This window comes from Myotis yumanensis, unplaced genomic scaffold (assembly GCF_028538775.1).
Source record: "Myotis yumanensis isolate MYYU_CA2020_CCGP unplaced genomic scaffold, mMyoYum1.0.hap1 SCAF_5, whole genome shotgun sequence".
Taxonomy (NCBI): domain Eukaryota; kingdom Metazoa; phylum Chordata; class Mammalia; order Chiroptera; family Vespertilionidae; genus Myotis; species Myotis yumanensis.
Window position 1 is genome coordinate 29492899 of NW_027223756.1, and position 20391 is coordinate 29513289.

The 20391-nt window shown below is 56.9% G+C and overlaps 1 protein-coding gene across 3 annotated transcripts in view; it reads right to left on the bottom strand.

Annotated features, from left to right (window-relative positions):
• Positions 1-20391, bottom strand: part of CXXC5 (CXXC finger protein 5) — a 33543-nt gene that overhangs the window by 6285 nt on the left and 6867 nt on the right. Inside the window, exon 1 of one of the 3 annotated variants that reach the window (XM_070414858.1) lies at positions 1852-1883. The exons of the other annotated variants lie outside the window; for them this stretch is intronic. The gene's annotated coding sequence lies outside the window, so the exon portion shown is untranslated. Of the gene's footprint in view, positions 1-1851; positions 1884-20391 lie in introns of those variants that run through there. 3 annotated transcript variants of the gene reach the window in all.

A 20391-nucleotide genomic window follows, 5' to 3' on the forward strand; every position in this document is an offset into this window, starting at 1 on the left:
CTGGAAAAAGCTGACGCCCTGGTCTCAGTGGACCCGACCACAGGGCCCGTTTGCTCTACTCGTGGAACAGGAGGACACAAGAGAAGGCCGTCTCCCCGGCCCCAGCCTTCTACTGCAGGGCACACAGCAACCCTTCCCAGGCCAGGAAGGGCCTGGCAGTGCCAAGGCAGCAGGGGAGGAGCTGGGGCTGCGCTGAAGCGGAGCGGGAATGAGCGGGAGGGAAAGCTGGCGGGCAGGCGGGCGGCGGCGGGCGCATCCATCATCGGCCCTGCCAGGAACGCATCCAGCCCCCAAAAAGAAATACTGCGCCTGAGGAGGGACAACAAAGGGCTCCGTTTCATCAGCAATGTGGAGCCAGCGCCCCGCCGCCCCGCCAGGCGCGGTCAGCCCACAAAGGACCCCTTTGTCCATGCAGGAGCCGGGCCGGCCAGGAGCTGGGACCAGGGGCTGACGGGCGGGACAGAGCCCGAGGGGGGTGCAGGGGGGTGGGGGAGATCAGTCTTAGAGAGCTGGGGGGCAAAGGGGAACATGGGGGCCGAAGAACAGAGACAGGTGGTGGGGACAGAGGATCATGAGACAGAGAACTGAGGGGTGGGTCAGAGAAAGGAGGGCTTGAGAGGATTCGGCACATGGTAGAGGCTAGAGGACACAGCATCACAGAAAGCAGAGGAGGAGTGGGCAGGCTCAGAGACCCAGCGCACCGACCCGGGTCTGAGCGACATGGAGGCAGAGCCCTGAGGAGAGAATCCCAGACTTGGGGACCTGGGGACCAAGAGAAAGCAGGTGGTCATACCCATGGGAAAGGAAGGTAGAGGGGGAGGTTTGGGGGAGACTAGATGAGATCCACCTCCCTAGGGCCCCAGCCCGCTCTGGCTGGAGGCCTCTCAGGGCTTGGCCATGGGGACCAATCTCTTGTGGGTTCAAGTTCACTCGCTGGGCTGGGAAGAGAGAGAGAGAGTCAAAGCTGGGGCCACTCTCCTGTCAGTGGGGCCACCCCTTGTCTGTAACCCCAGACCCTGGTCAGCCCCAGAAGGCATAGACTCTGCCTTTCTCTACCCAGCTCCCTTAGTGACACAAAGGCTCCCTTAACTAACTAACCCTATCAGCTAGCATTTACTGAGCACTTACTGTGTCCCAGGCCCTGTGCTCTTATGTTTTACATTCTCCTCTCCCTCCTTGACTCCTTTTCCAGAACCTGGGAAATAGGAACTTTTAACCAATTTTAGAGATGAGGAAATTAAGGCTCAGAGAGATTCGAGCTGTCAGGACAAGGTCAAACAGCTGGTGCTGTTTGGGGTAGAACTCGAACCCAGAGCTCAAGTGTCAGTTGCCACCCTGCTCTGGTGACTGCCTTTGCTCACCTGGGCAATTGACAAGAGTCGTCCAGAGCAAGGTGACCCAGCTACCCCGAGACTGCCTCCATCTCCCAGAGTTGTTACCGTGCCTGTCACCTTTACGTGGTCAGGGGGTGAGCTGTCACAGACCCCCAGGGGAGTACCCCCACCTGGGGGGCTTGGAAATACCCAGGCAGGAACCCAGAATGCTGGGCCAGTGACAACATAATGCCAGCTGACAATGAGGTCACCGGAGGTGGTAGCTGTACCTTCACCCCACCCTCAGCCCCAGAGGAACCAGGATTCATCCCCAATAGAGCTCTGTCTTAAGCTTCTCAAGCCAGGCAGCAGGGGGTGGGGCACGGGGGCACCGTGGCGAGGGATGGTACTGTCTGCATGTAGACGTGCACGCAGGTGGCCCCCAGTGAGACGTTCTAGTGCTCAGTTACACACAGCCCCCAACCGACCCAATAGCAGCCCCATGCCCTGTGCTGCTGAAGACAAGAAGGACACAGACCTTCTGGAAAAGTGCGCAGGAGCTGGGCCACCCAATGTGAAACGAGCAAGAAGGGAACCGAGTGGGGCATGGGATGAAGGGCCTTCTTGGAAGAAGGGACCAGTAGCCTGTGAGTTAAGGATTAAAGAGAGGTTACCAGGGGGGGAACACAAGCCTGAAAGGGTTCCTAAGAAATGGAGAAGTGGCTGTGAGAATTTTTTTTTATTGCTTTACTGAGATATAGTTAATATACTATACAAATCAGCCATTTATAAGTGGCTGAACAATTCAATACTTTTTCATAAATTTACAGAGTTGTACAATTACCACTACTAAGAGCAGAGTGTGAACAAGGGGCCAACCCTCCCTCCCTCCCTCTCTTCTCCGCTGGCTGGAACAGCCTCCCAGCTGTCCCTTCTGCTGAGGTAAGGCCTCCTGGAGGAGGTTGCATTTCAGTGGGGACTTCAGGGCCCTGCAGGGGAGCCAGAGCTGCCATAGCCTGGGCAAGCCAGCTTTGCAGACTTGCATACCCCGGCTCATCGCAGTACCCTTCCCCCACAGTTCCACGCTCACTCCTGACATCCCTGTTCCACCCCCTTAGACTCCTCCACCCACCTTGGTGGGCCGGTCTCCTTGGCCTCCAAGGGAGGCGAGATGGACAGACAGACTGATGGAAAACTGGCCAGTGGTGGCAGGCAATAGACCACAGGCTATGGTGGTTGAACTGAGTTGAGCAATTGGGTGCATGTGTGTGTGTGGGGGGGGGGGGGGCGGGGGGGTCCGTCTCTGATTTCCATGATTCAGCCTGGGGAGTTTCCAGAGGGAACAAAAGCCCCACTCAGGCCCAAGGAGATGCCCATGGGACACTGGTCTTGGAGGCTGGGAGAAGTGCAGACCTGGCCAGAGAGCAGAGCACAAGTCCAGCTACGAATGGACATACATACAAGGACACATTGACCATTCCTAGCACCTAGCAGATGGTCTGGGGTGGGACATGCCCTCAATACACTAGGGTCTCCCCAAGACTACTACCCCAAAATTGACTGCCAAGAACAGAACAGGGGGCTGCAATCATGTTTCCTGGACTCCACACCCCCTGACACTCTTATACCCCTCCTCCCAGGGCAGGCACAACCCCCTTGCCTGGGGACAGAAACAGGCTGCTGAGAAACCCCAGGAGTACACAGGCTCTGTGCTTCCTCACAGAACTCCCAAAAGTTCTGGAAGAGGGGATCAGCCTATTTCATGGGTAGGAAAACTGAGGCCCAGGAGGTATACCCTGACCTGGGGCTCAAGGGAGTGAGGTGCAGAGCCCGGGACACCTCTAAAAGACAAGGCCTTCCTCATCCCTGGATGAGTGAAAGGATGAGGAGGGGTCTTCCTTGCAGTGTGACCTTGGCCTATGGCCTCTGAGCCCATTTCCCCATCTGTAACATGGGACCGTGAAGATAAGAGCTAACATGAATGAAGGCCTCCCTGTGTGCCAAACACTGATCATTCCTTGTCTCATTGAATCCTCATACGTACTTTCTTAAGTATTATTATTGCCCCTTTTAGAGCAGTTAATTTGATAAGCAGTTTTGATGTAGAGAAAATGATGCCTTCCCCATTTAAAACCACCTGGACCTTAGCTAACGTTTTGCAAAGTGGTGACATCAGCCTGGAATCAGAGCCCATACACTTGCTTAGGACCTCCCTGCTTGTGGGTCTCACTACTAGGCAAGCCAGGGAAGGCTAGTTCAGACACTTGGCCCAAGGAATTGGGGGGGTCAGTCCTTCTGCAGTTTGGGGGAGGGCAGTTATGACTGGCTAGGGGACTGGAGTCCTGAGGTCTAGGTTTGTGCCTCCATCTTTTCCTTCCCCGTTAACTGTGACCAAACCTTTTCCCCACACTGAACCTCAGTTTCCCATTGTAAAATGGAGAATGGTTCTTATTCTTCATCCCAAACTGCAGGAGTCATGATTCCAGAGGGGCCCCGGGGGAAGGAGGTAGAGAATACAGAAAAAAAAAAAAAAGACTCCAGAGTGTGACAGGGTCATTCTCCAAATCTTAACAGTGATGGCGAACCTATGACACGCGTGTCAGAGGTGACACACGAACTCTTTTTTTGGTTGATTTTTCTTTGTTAAATGGCATTTAAATATATAAAATAAATATCAAAAAATATAAATCTTTGTTTTATTATGGTTGTAAATATCAAAAAATTTCTGTATGTGACACGGCACCAGAGTTAAGTTAGGGTTTTTCAAAATGCTGACACGCCGAGCTCAAAAAGTTCGCCATCACTGTACCAAGGAGCACCCCAGAGGGCCTAAATTGGTCTTTGATTGGTGATCTACAGCTAGGGAAACTGAGGTCTAGAGAGAAGGGTTTGGGGTTAGGTCATAGGGTTGGGACCAAACCCCAGATGATATGAGGCTTATTGGGGTGAGCAGCATCCAGCCCCCTCCTGCCTCCATCTTCCCAGATGACTTGATGACGGCAGGCCCTAATAATGAGTGCATACTCTCTGCCAGGTGCTAAGCATTTCACTCACTTAATTCTCTCTATAACTTTAAAATTATTATCCCCATTTACAGATGAGGCAACTTAGGTTTAGGGAAATAAAGTCACCTAAGGTCACCAGGTCTGCCTAAGGTCACAAGGTCAATTTGTGGCAGAGCCAGGACTTGAAACCAGGTCTGTGCGACTACAGGGCCTGGCCCTCCAACACTGGCCGAAGGCTCTGAGGCACATGGAGGGAGGGATTGGGGCTTTTCAGCTCTCAGTCTAGGGGAACCCTCTCTAAGTTTCCCATGGGTCCTGGCTCTCAGGCTCTGGTCAAAACACGTTAGGGCACTGTTGTAGAAAAGCCTGCAGCTGTACCCTAAGGCCCAGGAAAAGACAGGGGAAGGGGCTGCGGGTGGGCCGGACAGGCCAGGCTGGGCCAGAGCTCCGGGCATTCCGGCGGCCTCCGCAGGAAGCAGAATGGGACGGAAACCGGCTCCTGCCTCCTCCCCCAGAATCCTGTGGGCAGCCCAGCCGGGCCGCACAGAGGCCCTCTTTGTGCCTGCCCCAACCCGCCACCCGCGGCTGGCCCAGGGTTTTGAGTTTCCTGGGGGGTGGGGGCCCTGCCCCTGCTAAACCTCCAGCTACCTCCCCCTCTGAGGGGCGGTCACAGCAGTCCACAGCTGGAGGAAGTGAGAGGATGGCCAGGGATACCCCAGAGACCCTCGGGGGCCTGGAGTCTGCCCACATCTCATCCCCCCAACACATACACACCCTAATCAGGAGCTGGAGGTAGGCAGAAGGTCCCAGAGACAGTGCCTGAAAGGCCTCCCCCGAGCCTGCCCTCGCTGCCAGTAGCCACCAAGCCCATCATGACACCCTCTGGGACCCCATCCCACTCCATCTTGGTGCTCTTGGGCTCAGGGTGGTGCGCATAAAGAGTCTGGCCATGTGGGTAGAGCAGCCATCTGTCAACTGCCATTTCCCACTGTCCAGGGGCTTCCTGGAAACACAGAGCACATCCAGGGGGAGGTGTCAAGCTCCCTTCAACATTTCAGGGGACAAAAGCCCCTTGGGTGGCATAACTGTGCTCAAGGAACACTAGGCCCCAAGGAGTGAGCTCGGGTTGGAGTATTGGGAGGAGCAGCACTATGGACAGGGATAGCTATGTGTGTCCGCCCGGGAGGTGTGTCAGACACCTGTGCATGCTGTGTGCATACGTGTGTCTGGGGTGCCTAGGTGCATGTGGGTTTCAGCATTGATGTGGACATGGAGCTTATATACCGGTGTCATCTGTAGAGGCCTTTGTGTGACCTCCCTGTGTAAAAGTGAAACGTGTGCCATCTACATCGGTGATGTACCTGAATGCCCGAGAGTATGTGTGCAAGTATAGTGGTTTACACGGTGGATAGATGTTTGTGGGTTCTTCTGGCCTGTGGGTGTCAACACATCTCTGCCACGTGTACACCAGTGTGGTGTGTGTGTGTGTGTGTGTGTGTACTGTGAGTAGTATCGGGGCTTCTAAGGGGTCTGGGATGTGAGTCTGAGGCCCAACTGGGCCGGGGATGATGCAGACAGGAACTGATGCCAGGTGCTGGGGCCCCTATGGAAACAGGAAGCTGCCCACAGGTGCACTGGGGCTGTGGTGAGGCTGGGCTCCACCCAGCTTCAGTTTGTCCCCCTGAGAAACCAATCCAGGGTTCCACTAGCCTGTCACAGCCATGAGAGGGAGGCACCTGCCTTGTCTGCATTCAAACCCCAACAGCTCTGGCCAGCGTCTACCCGCCTGCCTGGCCTGAGCATGAAAAAAAAAAACTGGAAAACAAAAGCCCCCAGACCGAAGGCCCTCCCTGCAGAGGCGTGGGGGAGGCAGGCAAGAGGCGGGAGGCGGGAGGCTGAGGAGGAGGGAGGTGTCGCTGCCCGCCACAGCCCCGGAACACAAAAATAATGAGGCGAGAGGGGCCGTGGGGCCCGAGCCGGCTGGTTCCGGAGTCGCTATCTGACCTTGACAGATGCCACAGCTGGGCGCCTGGAGAGGAGCTGCAGCCACAGCGCTGCAAAATCCCCCTACCCCCCTCCACCTCCCCCAGGCCAGGTCGATGGAGGTTCAGGCAGGCCCCAGCCACAGGAAGCCACCCCACCAGGTGGGAGCGGGGAGACCTGAATGGGTCCCAGTCAGGGGGGAGGGTGGGGGTGTGGGAGGGCATGGAGACAAGGGAGGGGGGGCAGGGCCACTGCAGGGCAGGGAAGGCAGCAGTGAGGTCTCCCGAGGGTGCCCTGGTCCTCAGGTATGGCTCTACATATAAGAAACACACAGAGTGTGATGTTGTGCCTGTGTAACTGTGAGGTGGAGCGTGTGTGGGGAAGGGAAGTAAACTGTGAGGGTGACACAATCAAAGATCATACTTCGGTGTGTCTTTGGGGTTCACACAGGCTGGGGAGATGGGCTGATGTCCCTGAAACGGGTGTGGCCGCGTCACACAGGGGTGGGCACTGATAATTCCCCTGCCCCCTTCCAGAGCCACAGCTGTCCTGCAGGGGGCAAGCCGTGCTGGGGGCAGGGGGGCAAAGAGAGACACAGGCCCCAGCACCAAGTTCTTCCACTCGCAGCCAGAGAGGTGCCTGTTCAGCCCTTCCTGGTCTCCCCTCTCCCACTGTGGCGGTGTCCCCAGCACAGGCATCGGCGAAGGGCGCGGGGTTGGGCACCACCACTCCGGGGACACCAGTGAGGGGCTGGGGTGTGAGCTGCAGGAGGGGATGCTGCGCTGGAGGTGGATTAGCAATTCCGAGCACTGGCTGCATAATTAAAAAATCATTACGGGCAGGCGGGCAGAGCCCAGCTCATGCTCAGTGCGGGCGGGGACACTGCCATGGCGCTCCCCCTCCCACCGCTTCCCCCGAGGAAAAATCCCACCTGCTAATATAATTATGGAAAAACACAAGCACAGAAATTCGGTTTCAGCAAACAACGTGCCTGAGTGCCCAGGGCCTGCCTGGCCCTCGGCACAGAGAGCAGGCTGGTCACTGGTGCCCAGATCTCTTGGCACGGAGGCAGGCCCTGCTGGGTCCACATCCAGCCCCTGACCTCACCTCCCCGGCAGCCCCCAAGAGAGGGCAGTGGGGGGCAAATAAAACCTAGCTCCTCGAATCCCCAATCCAGAAGACGAGTCAGCCCTGATAGTTTACAAACGGGGAAACGGAGGCTGAGCAACCTGTGTGAGATCACTTTTGCTGTCGGTGGCAAAGCTGAGAGGAAGAGCTGGATCCCGCTGCACCGAGCCACCACCTCAGGCGCTGACTCCCCGCCCCCCGCCCCTCTCCCCGGTCCCCCCAGCTTCCATCTCATCAGCTCTTCTCCCCGGGATGAGCATCTCTCTCTCTCCCGGGGACTGAATGGGACTGTCCAAGCCATGTACCCCGCCACTCCCCGGAGCCTACAAACCTCACCCCACAGTGGGGCACAGGGAGCCCCAGCCTCCCTCGTTCAGGGACGGGGAGTCCTGGCTTGTCTGGGTTAAGCTAGGCGAGCAGAGCTGGCTCCCGCCCGAGGAGCGCGGCCAGCTCTGGGTCACAGACCCCAGAAGGGCAGGAACAGCCGCCATCACCTCGGGCCTGGCGCGGCGGCGGGCGGCGGGGAGGGGAGGGGAGCGGCCCTAATTAGCCGGCCTGGGACCCGGGCGGCGGGCGGCGGGCGCCGGGGCGGCAGACGCAGCAGCAGCAGCAGCAGCAGCCGCCGCCGGAGCCGCCGGAGCCGCGCAGGCACGTCCGTGGCCGGCCGGGAGGCGGCGGGGAGCCGTGGCGCCCTGCGACGCGGGGGGACAGGAGGCCGGGGAAGGCCGGGCCAAGGAGATTCCGCACCGGGCGGGCCTGCCTCCCCTCATGCCTGGGTGCCACCAGGCACAGCAATTAGAGGCTTTCAAAGTTTGTCTTTAATTGGTTTCATTTTTGCCTCATAAATGATTCATGGCCCTGGAGGTCTGGGAGGCGGAGGGAGTGGCAGGGGAAATTTGGGGAGGCTTTTGCCTGGAGCCAGGCCCCCTACCTGAGGCTGGAGACGGGGCACAGCCCCAGCCCAGTGGATGTTGGGCCGGGAAGCCTTGGGCAGGTGGGATCTTCCAGCAAAAATAAAAACCCAGGCCCTCTCCTTGGGGCACTGACTAATTAGAAACTGCAACTTCTCTGCAGACCAGAATTCTGCCCAGGCCCAGAGCCACTGCAGCTGCTAGGGCCCTGGGAGCATGAATAATAATGCGACGGTAAGAAAATAAAAATAAAAATAACAGTGTTAGTAATAATGGCGGGGTTCTTACTAAGTTCCAGGCATCCGTTATTTACTTTAATCCCCTCCCCACCAAGCACTACCAGGGAGAGGTACCAGGACCCCCATTTTACAGATAAAGAAGCAGAGGCTGGGAGAAATGAAGGCCAAGGCCTGCCACCTGATGTCAAAAATCCCCTCACTCCCTAAGCTCTCAGGAGCACAGGGCTCAAGGCTGGACACCCAGAACAAGTCTGGGAAGTAAGTTTCTGAGGTCTCCAGGAAGACCCCAGAGGAACCAGCAGCTCCACACCCATCTGGGCCAAGTTAGCTCTGCCCCTCAAAAAACTGTAACCTTAGCTGAGCAACATGCTCACGGGACCATCTGTAAAATAGGAAAACAGGAGCCCTATAACCCAAGTCCAACACTAACTCTGTGCTGGGTATGGGATATAGAAAGATGCCATGGACCCCACCCTCAGGAAGCTCCCAGTCTAGGGGGGAAATGGACAGACACACACAGAGAAGGGTGAACAGTCTATGCAGAGAACCCCAAGTGTTCAGCCAATGGCCTAACGTACTGGAGTGGGTGGTGGTGATGGTGCCAACGAGGGCGTTTGGAGGAGGTGAGGTGGGCAGAGGAAGCTTCTTCCCTCTGGCCCCTTAACCCCTTACCCAGCCCACAAAGGATGCTCAGGAGTGGGTGTGTCCCGCTTAAACCCAAGACTAGAGGTCAGTCCTTGAAGAAACCCAGAACTACCGACCGCATCCCTGATATGGAACACAAAGTGCTCGGCTCAGCCTGCTCATGATGGTCACTTTTATTCTGAACCACTATGCGAGGCAAGGCCTACACCAGGGGTGGGGAACGTCTGGCCCGCAGGCCGTATAAGGCCCGTGAAATCATTTGGCCTGGCCCTGCCAGGGCATGAAAGGTGAGTTAATGAAACGTTTGACCAAGTACAGCAGGCTAATTTTTAAGTTGACAATTTTGTATGGCACCAAGCAAATCTGAGTGGATGCTGTATAGACTGACTCCCCCTAGAGGCCCCAGCACTCTGGGCTGTTAGCTCCCAAACCTGCTGGCCATCGCAGTCCCGTTGGCTCCCTGCTGTCCCACTCAGCCCAACGCCAAGGTCAGATGCTTCAAACAGTTATACCTCCCTGCACCTCACCAGAGCCTTCTGAGTGGTATATACGGCCATCCCTGTTTCTCAGATGAGGAAGATGAGGCTCAGAGAAGCTACGGGACCTGCCTAAGGTCACACAACCTCTTGAAAGCCCAAATTCTTCACCTTGCTGGCCTCCTGCCGTATCTCTGACCTGTCCCTGGCTTAGCCACCTTGTGCCCCAGCCCTGACCCTCTTCTATCTGGATAAGACTGTACCAAGCCCACACTCCTGCAGACACTCGAACTTAGTTGGGCTGTTGTAATGAGGGGCCCTAGAAGTGGGGCCCCTGTATACTGAGGGAGCCCTAGGATATGGGGCCTCCTGCCTTAGCCTCGCTGGGATATCCTGAAGATTGGGTGGGGTGGTGGGGGAAGCCCCTACATGTACACAGAAATATCTGAGGGTGGGATGTGTGTGTGTGGGGGGGGGGAGGGGGGGATGGACACAATGGTTCCAGGAGTGCCGGGGTGAAAGGGTTGGTCATATTCTCTGGCCTTCTCCTTGGGAAAGAGAGTCAACTTCAAGGCTCCTGTCACTGACACTTGGGAGGGACTGGACACCCAGAACACCGCCTGCCAGGTGGATCAGGGAGCATTCAGGCCTTGGGAAGAAGCCTAAGTGTTATATGACCCCCTACCCCATCCTGCTGGAGGATACAGCTGAATGACTTGGGCAAGTCACATCCTCTCTGAGCCTCAGTTGCTTCATCTGCACAATGGGCCCAATAACGTCCCTGAGCCTTTTGGAAAAGCCTTTCGGGACAGGTTTAGACGGTTCCTTGAGAAAAGGGATTCGGAAGACCTGGACAAAACCTTCAGTGGTCTATGTCAGCGGGGGGCACTTGAGACAGCAGGATCGGTGTACAGTCGAGGCCTGACAATGGCTTGTTGAATATACAAACAAGTGGCTGAGTTCTCAGGATGCCACATTTATCTCAGCAGATTCAGTTGACAAACCCTTTCCAGGTGCCCACTCTGGGTCACAACACTAGTCTGTGCTTTCTTCCTCACTGTGCATCTGCTGCCCGTCCCAGGGCTGCCAGGCCAGCTCACTGGGGTCCCTCTCCCAGCCTGCCCAGGAAGCTGCATGTCTTGGGCGGGGCAGCACTCATGTCAGTAGGACTGGCTGGGTATGGAGCCTGCCACCTCTGGAACTGTCAATTAATTAACTTTTTTGAATTAATTTTCCAAGCAAAATTCCATAATTACATCTGTCTCATCTAAGCTGGGCAGGCAAGAGGACCCCACAATGAGATAGAATGTGGGGTGAAGGGGTGACCCTACCAGTCCCAGGACCAGGTCAGAGAGGCGCTGGGGGTTGGGTTTCACCAAAGCAGGGGGATTGCCCCATGTCCTTATGGATGCTGTCTGGAAAGGGAGGGGCTGAGAAGCCAGAGCCCCCCCTCCCAGCCAGGAGGTGGGGGGCTCAGGGAGACCCATGACTATGCAGCTCTTCCTGCTGCCCCCATCCCTAACCCCATGCCCCCAAACCACAGTGGATCTTGGCGGGGACCAGAAGCAGCACAGGCACTGTGAGGCTGAGGCGGCCTTGGCTGCAGCGTTCTAATTTCCCAAAGGGGCTGAGATTAATTAGCTCACACACAGGCGCAGAGAGGGAGAGTGGGAGCAGGGGAGGGCAGTGTCAGGCAAGGAGCTGGCTGACGCTCACCCCTGCCACCGCCCGCCCAGCAGGCAGTCAGGTGGCCTTGACAGCCTGGGTGCTCTGAAGGTCAGTGGCCAAGCTGGCTGAGCCAGCAGACTGGCATTGTCTCCTTCCCAGAATCCCTGAGACCAAGGCTGGGGGGACCAAAACCAGGACAGCCGCCATCCCAGGGGGCGGGGGAAACACAATGTCACCACCATCAATCAAGTTTGTGCCAGGTGCAAAGAGGTAGGCATCACGGTCCATCCATGTCACAGATGAGGACACCGAGGTTGTAGATGGTGGAAGGGAGACTAAAATCCAGGCTGGCCCAACTCTAGAGGCCACCCAGCTGCCCCTGAATCCTGTGCTCACGAGCTGGAGCTGCAGGAGCCTGGAGACCTGGGGACACCAGTGGAAGGGCATGTGGGTGTGTCCTTCCTCAGAGAGTGTACAGAGCAGATGTAGAAGCGGAGACCAGAAAGGGGAAGTGACTTGCCACAGGGCATAAGGCCCCAAACCCAGAGTCTGCTCCTCCATTTGAGGCCCGCACCAACTTCCAGCAACATCAACTTGACTCAGTGACCTTCAGTGAGCCCCAACCCAGGGCCACAATGGTGCCTGGTTCTTTGGCTAACCAGCACACTGATCAGGAGTGAGTGTGGGGGTCACTGTGACTATCCGTGTGTCCAAAAAGGAAGGTATTTTCATCTCAAGGGCACTCACTCAACCACTCCCTGCAGGGCTCCCCAGAAGGGGAAAGGAGCCCCCAGGAAGGTGGGAGGTTGGGGGATGGGGACAGTGAATGACCCTGATCAGGCCCCTAGACGGCTCTCACAATTGAGTGTCCAGGAAGTTGTCTGCAAGATCACTCAGGACGGCAAACTTCTCCCTGGGGAATCCCTGACCCCCTATCCCACTCCCAGTGAACCACTTCTGAAGCCAAGGCCAACAGGGCTCACCCTTTCCAGGCCTAAGGGGTCAGCAGCCCAAGGCCCTTTGGTCCCAACCTGGGGAGTGCCAACAGCAGAGATCCCTAAGAGAGTCATGGGCCTGGGCATAGGTGAAGAGGGGGCTGGCCCAACTGGGAACATTACTCAGTGTGTGTGGTCATGGGGAATGGGTGGGAGTCTCCAAAGGCACGGATGCAGGCCATGAAAGGGTCCACAGGGCTATGGAGTCAAGGTTCCTCTTCCACTCTGCAGGCTCCATCCTAGTGTCATCACCAGCCAGCGTGAGTGTCAAGGACAGCTTAAGCCAGGAGTGTTGGGCAACCTAGGTTGTGGCCCCAGTTCTGCCACTGTTTGCCTTTGAGTCTGAGCCAATCCCTTGTGCCTCAGTTTCCTTAGCCCCAAATAAATATTCTCCCCTCCCCACCCTCTTACCTGCAAGAACATGGGGAGATGAACATACAGGAGAGGTCTGAAGGCTAAAAGGAGGGCAGCAGCACTCAGCTGTCCAGGCTTACACTTCCTTTTCCCGCCCTGGTCCCTCAGCCCTGTCTGTTCTGTCAGCACTTCTTCCATCTCCCACAGTCCCAAACAGCTCTTCCACCCAGGCATGTGCCAAGCTCTTCACTACCCTGCAAAGGCCTCATCTGCCACCTGGAAGTCTCTATTTGAAACTAACATGTGGCCTTGCTGTGTGCTGGGGAGTGGGGGGGACACAGAAAGCCTTGGCTCTTTATGTTTCTTCATACTTTGAAGCCCCCAGGAATGACCAGACACCCAAGAAACCTAGGTCCAACCCCTGTGGCCCAAAGGTCAGCCTCTTCTCTCCTACACCTCAGCATTCCCATCTGAGAAGGCTAAATCCAAGACATTCTAATTAAAGAGTCCATGTTGCGGGGTACCACTCCCAGGAAAATGCCAGCTTTGATGGAGCAGATGTGTGTGTGTGGGGGGGGGGGGGGGGGGGAAGGGCTGGAGATTCAGGTGTGACATGGTAGGAACCACACCCCACCATCTACTTCAGGTCTTGCAGCTTTGAGACAGAGATAAGGCTCATAACCACTTTATAAGTGGCAAAAGTGAAGTCAGAGAGGTTAGCATACTGGCCCATGATTGCACAGCAGGCAGTGACCAAGCCTGTCCAACTCAAGAATCCATGACTCAGGGGACATCCAGTCCCCCTGACTGGCCACTGTCATTTGTTTTCCTCACGATACTTGGGCTTCTCTTCCCTCCCTGACCACTGTCCAGGTCTTTATGGGGGAGACCTGTGTGACCAGAAAGAGGAAGCCAGCCTGGGCTGAGGCCCGATAGCCACCTGCTCCTTGACCCCTGTTGGGTTGTCTCAATCCAGTGGGCCCAGAACAATGTGTAGTCTGGGTGCTGGGTGACTATGAAGCCATCCCCATTAAACTCAATTCTCTCATTTGAAAAATGGTACATTTTCGAGTAAATGAAAAATGGGTGTGTCCCCAGTTCTGCCTAGTCCAGGGAAGGCAGGTCCCAGTCCCAGTGGGCAGCAGAAGCTTAGAGGCATCCCTCCAACCCGCAGCCCAGCTCTGCAACCATTTTGCAGGCCAAGAGACCAAGAACTGGGGGGAAATAATGAGGGGCTTGGAAATGAAGGGGACAGAGGGAAGTGGGTGCAGGGAGGGTGGCAAGACAAGACTCCTGGGGTACAACCCATTAGAGCAAGGGGGTCTCATTCCTCCCCCAATCTCTGGCATCTCCCAATCTCCCAAAGTCCCCACACCAAGTGGAAGGAGCAGCTGATCACTTGGCACTCCTGGGGAAAAAAAAATCAATTTTCCATGGCTTTCCTTTTCTAGCCTGTCCTCTTCCTAGCTCCTCTGCATCCCTCCCCATCTACCCCAACCAGCTCTGCCATGGCCAGAGTGCCCCATCCTGGAGAGAGGGTTGGGTGTAACAGTTCCATGCCTGATACTTGTGCCTCCTCCTCAGAGAGGGCCAGCCAGTCTGGAAGACTGGGAAAAGACGTCTTCCTTCTCACACCCACCTGACAGAACTCAGCTGCCCCTCCATGGCCAAGGGTTGAGCCTCCCTTCTGTGAGCCTAAACAGGGGGCATTTGGGTGAGAGGAGCCCAACCAGTTTGTATGCATGTGCCAGGCCCTACTGTGTCAGTGCTCCTGATCCAACTCTGTGGCACCATCTGCGTGTGAGCTATGGCCCGAGGATGACTGCCTGAGCCTGTGACAGGATGGGGCCTACACACAACTGCCTTATGGAGCGGTGTGTGGGGTCTCCCCAGAGGCATGTCACACACATGTATGATTGTGTATGCCCATTTGCTGATATACGTGCCATTGTGTGTATGCACCAGAGGCTGGGGCTGTGAGTGTAACAGCGAGTGTGCTTCTGGAATGTCCAGGGCGAAGGTGATCAAGCCCATAACATGTGTGTCAGTTGTGTGTGCAGGTCATGTGGAACTGCATGAGCTAAATGACTATGTTTGTCCAAAGTGTGTGCCCCTGGGTGTGCCACATGGGGAGTGCGTGAGTGTGCTCTGCCTGCCAGGCTGAAGGGCCTTGTGGGGCTGCTGGGGATGGGGTGACTCACATCTCCTGAGCTCATCCTGCCGCCCGCCCGCCCAGCTCACCCTGCTCTGCTGGGCTCATGGCCGCCAGTGCAAGACACGGCAGGGAGGCTGGCTTGATAAATAACCTGCTGCTTCCCCAGGCCTCTGAGAAAGGGAGGCTGCATCGCGGAGAGAAGGGGGAGGAGGGAGGGGGAGGCAGCCCTGGCCCCCCAGGCTCCGGCTGCCCTGGCCCCCACAGCCCAGGCTGCGGCTCCGGTTCCTGTTTCATCGAAACCTGAGCTGGGAAAAGCCTATCGGGTCATCTTGCCTGTCCCGCCGGCCGCCAGGCCCAGGCAAGCTGCCCCTCAGGGGACAAGCCCGCAGCCTGGCCACCGAGCCAGTGGGTGGGTGGGTGGGGGGAGGATATTTCTGTCCAGACTAAATGCAGCTCCAGGATTCTGTCTGCACCCCCCACCACCAACAGCTGCTCCCAGGGGCCCTATGGCTCTACAGGACTGACTAAATATAGCCCCCCACCCCCAACATTCACCTCTTCCCATTGGCTCCACCCACATGAGGATAGGAGGAAGGCTGGGAGCCCACCGTGTGACCTTGGGCCAGTGTTTCGCCTCTCTGGGCTCTCAGCTACAAAACACCAAGTATTATTCAGCTCTAGGCACTGACCTGCCTAACAGGCACTATTGGAAAGGAGACCACAAAGGCTACTAAATTGGGGTCTTTGTCCAGGGAGATAAGGGTTGTGGTCCCCTCCTCCAAAGTGACTCCCATCTGCTTCAGCAAAATGATAACTGGGGGAGCCCTACCCAGCAGCCCAATACCTTTAGGCTTATAAACATGGCCCCCTCTACCCTGCCTGTTCCTCACCCAGGCTGGGCAATACCAGGTTCCTCCAATCTGCCCCAGCCAGACCCTGGCCAGGAAACAAGTTGTGCCAGGTTTGGGGGGGAAAGGGCGAGGGGGGGGGGGAGACTTGGGAGCATGACAGCTGCTATTTCCTGGAGGCCACCATCGGGCATAACCCGGATTCCTGCCTGGCTCCACACTCTACCAGACAGCCTCTCCCAGGACCAGGCCCTTAACAGGGCACTCCCTTCCCCAATGTCAGCTCTGTCATCAGACCCCAGCCAGGGTCACAGTCCACTCCCCTCACTGTACTGCTACAGGAAGGAAGAAGCTGCTGGATATGCCTTCTGATCTGGACTGGGAGAACGGTGGTCCCTGCAGGGCTCAACAGGCGGGGTAGGCAGCCCCAGCTTCCCACCTCCTGCCTGCCCACCCGGCTGCTTCCCCCAGTCCCACACGCACCAAATTCCCCACATGCCTGTCTGTCTCTGACAGCTCGAGCAAATACTTGGCTGCGCGGGCACCCGCTGTTCTGAGCCCGCTGCGCCTCCTCCCCTGCCTTCCCCAGGGGGGCTCTGCAGACGCAGCCAGGGATGGGAGGGGGCCAGAGCCAAGAAGCTTGGTGGGCAGTGGGGAGACTGAAGGCAGGAGGGACCAGTCTCAATTCTGAGGCGGCAATCCCCCACCCCCAGGCCTGGGGGACCGAGAGACCTGGGAGGCCACTAGAGCCAGCCCTGGCTGGGAGGCAGCTGCCAACGCCCCACTGCCCCCCGGAACCTCCCAGGAGGACCTTCCGGAGGCCTCCCACTCGCCTCAGCCGATGAAACAGCATCTGCCACCCCCGCTGCTGCAGCTCAGGACAGGGCAGGACAGGGTGGGGGGCACGAGAGGCCCCTGGGGAAGGCTTTGAAATCTGGACTATGGCCCTGCGCCTCATGGCAGCCCTGGCCCCCCACCAAAGGCCCAGCCTCAGAGCAGGGGGGAAAGGCGATGCATTCCAGCCCTCCCGCAGTATGAGGGGCACACCCGCCCAGCTGCCAGGCCTGGCATGTCTTCACTTGGACTGCCTGGGGGGCCTTATTTGCCCCCAGCTACCCTATTTCCTGCTTGCCTTGCCTCCTTCCCAGGAGACCAGTGGAGGAAACACTTCCTGAGATCCGCTGGGATTTTCCGATGGACATTGCCTGACTGGCCAGCGCCTTTATCTTCCCCCACCTCATTCCTTCTCCCAGAGTCACCCCTTCAGCCAAATCCCACTCCCACCCCATGGCTGCAGCCAAGGAGCTCCCCTCCCCGCCCCACCACTTTGCCACTTGCCTCGACATTCCCCAGTGTCCACAGCACTCAGCACATATCCAGGCACAGAGCAGACCCTGCACGGATGACCTCATGGAAGAACAGCCTCCATTTTAGAGATGGCTGTACTGAGGTCAGGAGATAGCCTGGAGGGCTAGCCCTCCCATTCACTGCTCTTCTTCCTGAAGGAGAGAGACTCTAACCGTAGGTCCCGTCTCTATCCATTTACTCCACACCAACACTTTCTGCCCTAGGAACCAATTCAGCCCTCCCAAGCTACTGCAGGCATTAGGGTGACTCCAAGAAGGGTATCTCTGTGCTTTGGGTAGAAATGTCCAGCTGGCTAGTTCGGACTACTCTCCCACAAAAGAATTCCAACTGCACGGTCTTTGTGAAGCTAGACTATAGGATAGTCTCCTCTCCCATTGCACAGATGGGGCTGCTGAGGCCCCCAGGGGAAGGGGGAGCTGCAGACAGCCATGAATCAGAAGGGGAGCTGGGAAGCTGCCCGGCCCTGCCGGCTGTCGCTGGAAGCAACAGCCTACATTTCCTCCTCATACTGGTGCCGTGGGAAGCGTGGGCAGCAGGTAGGCGGGTACCACCAAGAGGACCCCCACTGTGCCTGCAGGTCAGCCACATCCCCTTGCTCGCCTCACTGGGCCCACACAACCCACTCCCCACACTGGATAGATCTCCAAAGAGCAGCAGGCCAAGAACAGAACTGGGTTTTCTGCCTCAGGTATGGACTCATGTCACCTGAGGGCACCACAGGGAAGCCCCTCCCTTCAGATCCTCAATGTCCCCTAGCATCAAACGAGATTGAAACATAACCATTCATGCTTTCCTCCAGCAGTAAAACCCATGGTCCTGTGATTCTAGAATCCCACCAGAATACGAATTCCTCTGCTCTAAGTGTTCTATGATTCTAGATTCCTGTGACTAAAAACTCTAGGCCACCAAAATCTGACACCCGAAGGAATAAAGACGGCCAAGCCCACTCCCACCTCCTGCTATGGGTCCAGCTAATCAATTTCCTAGCTAGCTTTGGGTGAGGTGAGAGACTGGATCTCTCCCATCAGGGTCAACAGGAACTGGACCTAAGGCTGGGGGAAGGGGCCTGTGGGCCTGTGGGTAATAGCTGGTCTAGTCCTGGAGAACAGACCAGCTCCTCAGGGCACACACAGCCACTGACACTGCAGGTGTCAGGAAACCCAGGCCTCGTCAGAGCAAGAGTGGGTAACTAGAGGTTTGTGCGCCTGCACCCCCACCCTGCAGCTCAGAGGGAGGATGGGCGTCAGGTCAGGGCTGGTCTCTGCTTCTCAGGTTCCAAGCCAAGCTCCACAATTCATCTTCCTGTCTTCACCACCCACTACTTCCTCCTTCCCACCAGTCCCCTCACCTCTCAGGCTCCCAGGCTAGCCCCAAATCAGGCCAGCACGCAGCCCCAGGGCAAAGGCTCCCAAGCCCACTGACAGGTAGATAAACTGAGGTCCAGGGAGATGTGACCTGCCCCGAGTGCTCAGTCCCCTCAGCCTACGGTCGCTGGCCACATCTTTCAGCCCTATCCCCTTCCTCATTTCCCGGGATGCTCTACAGGGCCAGCGGATCTCTACATACCAATTGGATGAGAGGCACAACTCCTATCCCAGGGTCCCTTGAGAGAACTCATCCCCACAACTAATCATCTGGTCATTCATTAATTCATTCTATCATTCACCTAACTGGCCAATCAGCCCATTTTCCCACCACATGCCAGGACCCTTGACAGGGGTACGGGGATCTCAAGAAAGAAAAAGTAAAGCCTGAAGTCAGCAAGTATTGAGGGAATCCCTGCTGTGTGCCAGGCAGTGTGGAAGTTGTAGGAAAAACCATATGCAGACCAACCCTGGCTGTCATGGTGTTCACAGCCAGGCAAGGGCTCTGCTAGGACCTAATTCCACTTGTCAGTGGCATGTCCTGGGGCAAGTCACAAACTCTCCAGCCTCAGTTTCCTCATCGGTACGTGGGGGTGCCAACAGCACCCAACTCAATGGGCTACTGTGAGGATTACAGTGAAGACTAGAAACACAGTGCCAGTTAGCCCTTGTCACTATCATTGTTACAACTTCTTATTATTGTAATAATTGGGAGGACAGCAATTGATTAGAGCAACAGCTAGAGCTCTTGAAACACTTAGCTGGTGCCAGGCATGGGAGAAGGGGAAGGAATCACTACCACATCCCACTGCAAGGCTGGCAAGGAGCAGGCTCAAAGGATCCCACAAGCATCTGATGAATGAGGGAGTCAATGACAGGAGGCATGGCCCTGTCTCCAAGGAAGGTACAATCCAGCCTATGTTCATGCATGTTGCACATATACGTGCAAACACTTAGATGTGCACATGTATGTGCATGTGAGGGACCTGGGCGTTCCAGCAGAGGGCAAATTATGTGGCAGTGGGGCAGCAGTACAGGGAACACAGCTGCTCATACCAGGTAAGGTTCCCCCACAACCCCACCCCACCCCTGCCAGTGATCAGAGGATGTGGCAAGAGCAAGGACCAGGCCTGGTGGGGAGAGGCCTGGAAAGATGCTTTACATAGTTCTGGCCACCAGATTACAGGCCTAGGCTAGGCCCTGGGTGGGGGTTGGGGGAAGGCACTTCCAGGTGCTGGTCCACAGGAATCAGGCCCTAGAGCCCACACTTTATGCCTGTACTGGCACCATGTAAGAGTGTTCCTGCTGGTAGGCCTGGCAAGTCCTAAGAGGTCAGAGGAGGTCAGAGGAAAGGGAGGGAACAGTGGGCCCAAGGGCCATGTGGGGTCTGCTAGACAGGGAGGGTGGGTACCGGGCTCTCCCTGGGGCCACCAGGCAGGCCTGGCTCTGCCCTGCTGGGGCCGGCAGCTGGAGGGGAGTAAATATAGCGCGGGGCGTCCCGGCCACATTCCTGGGAGGCCAGGACGGCCAGCCTGCCCGCTGCTCTAGGCAGAACACAGCAGCCAGGGCCCAGAACTGCCACTGCCCTCTTCCCAAACAAACAGAAAAATAAATAAAACCAGCTCTCACAGCCAGCACGGCTGGGGCGGAGGGGAGGGGGGTGAGAGGGGGCAGGAAGGGGTGGACCCAGGAGAGGGGAGGCAGGCAGGCAGGCAGACCAGTTGCTGAGGTTTCTGTTCCACTGGGAAGGAGGAGGCCAACAAAAGAGGAAAATGGAGAAAAAGGGCAAAGAGATGGTCAGAGAAGGGAAGAGGAGGAGTGTGAGAGATGGAGGGTGTGACAAGTCGAGGTGTCAGGGAGGCAGGTCAGGAGAGACAGGGAAGGTGTCAGGGCCAGTTGAGAGAATGCCGAGGCAGCCTCTGGTCAGTAATTCAGCAAT